The sequence below is a fragment of the Triticum dicoccoides genome, chromosome 2A, assembly GCF_002162155.2.
Source record: "Triticum dicoccoides isolate Atlit2015 ecotype Zavitan chromosome 2A, WEW_v2.0, whole genome shotgun sequence".
In the NCBI taxonomy this organism is placed as follows: Eukaryota; Viridiplantae; Streptophyta; class Magnoliopsida; order Poales; family Poaceae; genus Triticum; species Triticum dicoccoides.
This window is the reverse complement of record NC_041382.1, coordinates 79,377,137-79,384,000: the sequence shown is the minus strand read 5'-3', so window position 1 is coordinate 79,384,000 and position 6,864 is coordinate 79,377,137.

Below are 6,864 nucleotides of genomic sequence, written 5' to 3'. Positions count from 1 at the left end.
TAGGGAAAAGGGAGGGGAGTCCTACTCCCGGTAGGAGTAGGACTCCTCCTGCGCGCCCCCTCCTAGGGCCGGCCGCACCCTCCCTTGGCTCCTTTATATACGGGGGCAGGGGGCACCCATAGACACACAAGTTGATCTCTAAGATCGTTCTCTTAACCGTGTGCGGTGCCCCCTTCCACCATAGTCCTCGATAATATTGTAGTGGTGCTTAGGCGAAGCCCTGCGACAGTAGAACATCAAGATCGTCACCACGCCGTTGTGCTGACGGAACTCTTCCCCGACACTTTGCTGGATCGGAGTCCGGGGATCGTCATCGAGCTGAACGTGTGCTAGAACTCGGAGGTGCCGTAGTTTCGGTGCTTGATCGGTCGGGCCATGAAGACGTACGACTACATCAACCACGTTGTCATAACGCTTCCGCTGTCGGTCTACAAGGGTACATAGATCACACTCTCCCCTCTCGTTGATGTGCATCACCATGATCTTGCGTGTGCCTAGGAATTTTTTTGAAATTACTACGTTCTCCAACAGTGGCATCAGAGCCTAGGTTTTATGCGTTGATGTTATATGCACGAGTAGAACACAAGTGAGTTGTGGGGGATATAAGTCATAATGCTTACCAGCATGTCATACTTTGGTTCGGCGGTATTGTTGGACGAAGCGGACCGGACCGACATTACGCGTACGCTTACGCAAGACCGGTTCTCCTGACGTGCTTTGCACAAAGGTGGCTAGCGGGTCAGTTTCTCCAACTTTAGTTGAACCAAGTGTGGCTACGCCCGGTCCTTGCGAAGGTTAAAACAGCACCAACTTGACAAACTATTGTTGTGGTTTTGATGCGTAGGTAAGATCGGTTCTTGCTAAGCCCGTAGCAGCCACGTAAAACTTGCAACAACAAAGTAGAAGACGTCTAACTTGTTTTTGCAGGGCATGTTGTGATGTGATATGGTCAAGACATGATGCTAAATTTTATTGTATGAGATGATCCTATTTTGTAACTGAGTTATCGGCAACTGGCAGGAGCCATATGGTTGTCGCTTTATTGTATGCAATACAATTGCGCTGTAATGCTTTACTTTATCACTAAGAGGTAGCGATAGTCGTGGAAGCATAAGATTGGCGAGACCACAACGATGCTACGATGATGATAAAGGTGTCGCGCCGGTGACGATGGTGATCATGACGGTGCTTCGAAGATGAAGATCACAAGCACAAGATGATGATGGCCATATCATTTCACTTATATTGATTGCATGTGATGTTTATCTTTTATACATCTTATCTTGCTTTGATTGACGGTAGCATTTTAAGATGATCTCTCACTAATTATCAAGAAGTGTTCTCCCTGAGTATGCACTGTTCTGAAAGTTCTTCGCGCTGAGACACCACGTGATGATCGGGTGTGATAGGCTCTACGTTCAAATACAACGGGTGCAAAACAGTTGCACACGCGGAATACTCAGGTTATACTTGACGAGCCAAGCATATACAGATATGGCCTCGGAACACGGAGACCGAAAGGTCGAGCGTGAATCATATAGTAGATATGATCAACATAGTGATGTTCACCAATGAAACTACTCCATCTCACGTGATGATCGGACATGGTTTAGTTGATTTGGATCACGTGATCACTTAGAGGATTAGAGGGATGTCTATCTAAGTGGGAGTTCTTTAGTAATATGATTAATTGAACTTAAATTTCTCATGAACTTAGTACCTGATAGTATCTTGCTTGTTTATGTTTGATTGTAGATAGATGGCACGTGTTGTTGTTCCGTTGAATTTTAATGCGTTCCTTGAGAAAGCAAAGTTGAAAGATGATGGTAGCAATTACATGGACTGCGTCCGTAACTTGAGGATTATCCTCATTGCTGCACATAAGAATTACGTCCTGGAAGCACCACTGGGTGCCAGGCCTGCTGCAGGAGCAACACCAGATGTTATTAACGTTTGGCAGAGCAAAGCTGATGACTACTCGATAGTTCAATGTGCCATGCTTTACGGCTTAGAATCGGGACTTCAACGACGTTTTGAACGTCATGGAGAATATGAGATGTTCCAAGAGTTGAAGTTAATATTTCAAGCAAATGCCCGGATTGAGAGATATGAAGTCTCCAATAAGTTCTATAGCTGCAAGATGGAGGAGAACAGTTCTGTCAGTGTGCATATACTCAAAATGTCTGGGTATAATAACCACTTGATTCAATTGGGAGTTAATCTTCCAGATGATTACGTCATTGACAGAATTCTCCAATCACCGCCACCTAGCTACAAAAGCTTCGTGATGAACTATAATATGCAAGGGATGAATAAGACTATTCCCGAGCTCTTCGCAATGCTGAAAGCTGCGGAGGTAGAAATCAAGAAGGAGCATCAAGTGTTGATGGTCAACAAGACCACTAGTTTCAAGAAAAAGGGCAAAGGGAGGAGAAGGGGAACTTAAAAAGAACAGCAAGCAAGTTGCTGCTCAAGAGAAGAAACCCAAATCTGGACCTAAGCCTGAAACTGAGTGCTTCTACTGCAAGCAGACTGGTCACTCGAAGCGGAACTGCCCCAAGTATTTGGCGGATAAGAAGGATGGCAAGGTGAACAAAGGTATATACGATATACATGTTATTGATGTGTACCTTACTAATGCTCGCAGTAGCACCTGGGTATTTGATACTGGTTCTGTTGCTAACATTTGCAACTCGAAACAGGGACTACGGATTAAGCGAAGATTAGCTAAGGACGAGGTGACGATGCGCGTGGGAAATGGTTCCAAAGTCGATGTGATCGCGGTCGGCACGCTACCTCTACATCTACCTTTGGGATTAGTATTAGACCTAAATAATTGTTATTTGGTGCCAGCGTTGAGCATGAACATTATATCTGGATCTTGTTTGATGCGAGACGGTTATTCATTTAAATCAGAGAATAATGGTTGTTCTATTTATATGAGTAAAATCTTTTATGGTCATGCACCCATGAAGAATGGTCTATTCTTATTAAATCTCGATAGTAGTGGCACACATATTCATAATGTTGAAGCCAAAAGATGCAGAGTTGATAATGATAGTGCAACTTATATGTGGCACTGCCGTTTAGGTCATATCGGTGTAAAGCGCATGAAGAAACTCCATACCGATGGACTTTTAGAACCACTTAATTATGAATCACTTGGTACTTGCGAACCGTGCCTTATGGGTAAGATGACAAAAACACCGTTCTCCGGTACTATGGAGAGAGCAACAGATTTGTTGGAAATCATACATACAGATGTATGTGGTCCGATGAATGTTGAGGCTCGTGGCGGATATCGTTATTTTTTCACCTTCACAGATGACTTAAGCAGATATGGGTATATCTACTTAATGAAACATAAGTTTGAAACATTTGAAAAGTTCAAAGAATTTCAGAGTGAAGTTGAAAATAATCGTAACAAGAAAATAAAATTCCTACAATCGGATCGTGGAGGAGAATATTTGAGTTACGAGTTTGGTGTACATTTGAAACAATGCAGAATAGTTTCGCAACTCACGCCACCCGGAACACCACATCATAATGGTGTGTCCGAACGTCGTAATCGTACTTTACTAGATATGGTGCGATCTATGATGTCTCTTACTGATTTACCGCTATCATTTTGGGGTTATGCTTTAGAGACGGCCGCATTCACGTTAAATAGGGCACCATCAAAATCTGTTGAGATGACGCCATATGAACTGTGGTTTGGCAAGAAACCAAAGTTGTCATTTCTGAAAGTTTGGGGCTGCGATGCTTATGTGAAAAAGCTTCAACCTGATAAGCTCGAACCCAAATCGGAGAAATGTGTCTTCATAGGATATCCAAAGCAAACTATTGGATACACCTTCTATCACAGATCCGAAGGCGAGACTTTTGTTGCTAAATTCCGAAACTTTCTAGAGAAGGAGTTTCTCTCGAAAGAAGTGAGTGGGAGGAAAGTAGAACTTGATGAGGTAACTGTACCTACTCCCTTATTGGAAAGTAGTACATCACAAAAACCAGGTTCTGTGACACCTAAACCAATTTGTGAGGAAGCTAATGATGATGATCATGAAACTTCAGAACAAGATACTACTGAACCTCGTAGATCAACCAGAGTAAGATCCGCACCAGAGTGGTACGGTAATCCTGTTCTGGAAGTCATGCTACTAGATCATGATGAACCTACGAACTATGAAGAAGCGATGGTGAGCCCAGATTCTGCAAAATGGCATGAAGCCATGAAATCTGAGATGGGATCCATGTATGAGAACAAAGTGTGGACTTTGGTTGACTTGCCCAATGATCGGCAAGAAATAGAAAATAAATGGATCTTCAAGAAGAAGACTGACGCTGACGGTAATGTTACTGTCTACAAAGCTCAACTTGTCGCAAAAGGTTTTCGACAAGTTCAAGGGATTGACTACGATGAGACCTTCTCACTCGTAGCGATGCTTAAGTCTGTCCGAATCATGTTAGCAATTGCCGCATTTTATAATTATGAAATTTGGCAGATGGATGTAAAAACTGCATTCCTGAATGGATTTCTGGAAGAAGAGTTGTATATGATGCAGCTGGAAGGTTTTGTCGATCTAGAGGGAGCTAACAAAGTGTGCAAGCTCCAGCGATCCATTTATGGACTGGTGCAAGCCTCTCGGAGTTGGAATAAACGCTTTGATAGTGCGATCAAAGCATTTGGTTTTGTACAGACTTTTGGAGAAGCCTGTATTTACAAGAAAGTGAGTGGGAGCTCTGTAGCATTTTTGATATTATATGTAGATGACATATTACGAATCGGAAATGATATAGAATTTCTGGGTAGCATAAAGGGATACTTGAATAAGAGTTTTTCAATGAAAGACCTCGGTGAAGCTGCTTACATATTGGGCATTAAGATCTATAGAGATAGATCAAGACGCTTAATTGGACTTTCACAAAGCACATACCTTGACAAAGTTTTGAAGAAGTTCAAAATGGATCAAGCAAAGAAAGGATTCTTGCCTGTGTTACAACGTGTGAAATTGAGTAAGACTCAATGCCCCACCAATATAGAAGATATAGAGAAAATGAAAGATGTTCCCTATGCTTCAGCCATAGGCTCTATCATGTATGCAATGCTGTGTACCAGACCTGATGTGTGTCTTGCTATAAGTCTAGCAGGGAGGTACCAAAGTAATCTAGGAGTGGATCACTGGACAGCGGTCAAGAACATCCTGAAATACCTGAAAAGGACTAAGGATATGTTTCTCATATATGGAGGTGACAAAGAGCTCATCATAAATGGTTACGTTGATGCAAGCTTTGACACTGATCCAGACGATTCTAAATCGCAAACCGGATACGTGTTTACATTAAACGGTGGAGCTGTCAGTTGGTGCAGTTCTAAACAAAGCATTGTGGCGGGATCTACATGTGAAGCGGAGTACATAGCTGCTTCGGAAGAAGCAAACGAAGGAGTCTGGATGAAGGAGTTCATATCCGATCTAGGAGTCATACCTAGTGCATCTGGTCCAATGAAAATCTTTTGTGACAATACTGGTGCAATTGCCTTGGCAAAGGAATCCAGATTTCACAAGAGAACCAAGCACATCAAGAGATGCTTTAATTCCATCCGGGATCTCGTCCAGGTGGGAGACATAGAGATTTGCAAGATACATACGGATCTGAATGTTGCAGACCCATTGACTAAGCCTCTTCCACGAGCAAAACATGATCAGCACCAAAGCTCCATGGGTGTTAGAATCATTACTGTGTAATCTAGATTATTGACTCTAGTGCAAGTGGGAGACTGAAGGAAATATGCCCTAGAGGCAATAATAATGTTATTATTTTATTTCCTTATATCATGATAAATGTTTATTATTCATGCTAGAATTTTATTATCCGAAAACATAATACTTGAGTGAATACATAGACAAACCAAACGTCACTAGTATGCCTCTACTTGACTAGCTCGTTAATGAAAGATGGTTATGTTTCCTAACCATAGACATGTGTTGTCATTTAATTAACGGGATCACATTATTAGGAGAATGATGTGATTGACATGACCCATTCCATTAGCTTAGCACCCGATCATTTAGTATGTTGCTATTGCTTTCTTCATGACTTATACATGTTCCTATGACTATGAGATTATGCAACTCCCGTTTGCCGGAGGAACACTTTGTGTGCTACCAAACGTTACAACATAACTAGTGATTATAAAGGAGCTCTACAGGTGTCTCCAAAGGTAAATGTTGGGTTGGCGTATTTCGAGATTAGGATTTGTCACTCCGATTGTCGGAGAGGTATCTCTGGGCCCTCTCGGTAATGCACATCACATAAGCCTTGCAAGCAGTGCGACTAATGAGTTAGCTGCGATATGATGTATTACGAAATGAGTAAAGAGACTTGCCGGTAACGAGATTGAACTAGGTATTGAGATACCGACGATCGAGTCTCGGGCAAGTAACATACCGATGACAAAGGGAACAACGTATGTTGTTATGCGATCTGACCGATAAAGATCTTCGTAGAATATGTGGGAGCCAATATGAGCATCCAGGTTCCGCTATTGGTTATTGACTGGAGACGTGTCTCGGTCATGTCTACATTGTTCTCGAACTTGTAGGGTCCGCACGCTTAAGGTTTCGATGACAGTTATATTATGAGTTTATGAGTTTTGATATACCGAAGTTAGTTTGGAGTCCCGGATGTGATCACGGACATGACGAGGAGTCTCAAAATGGTCGAGACATAAAGATTGATATATTGGAAGCCTATATTTGGACATCGGAAGTGTTCCGGGTGAAATCGGCATTTTACCGGAGTACCGGGAGGTTACCGGAACCCCCCGGTAACCTAATGGGCCTAGTGGAGGAAGACGAGAGGAGG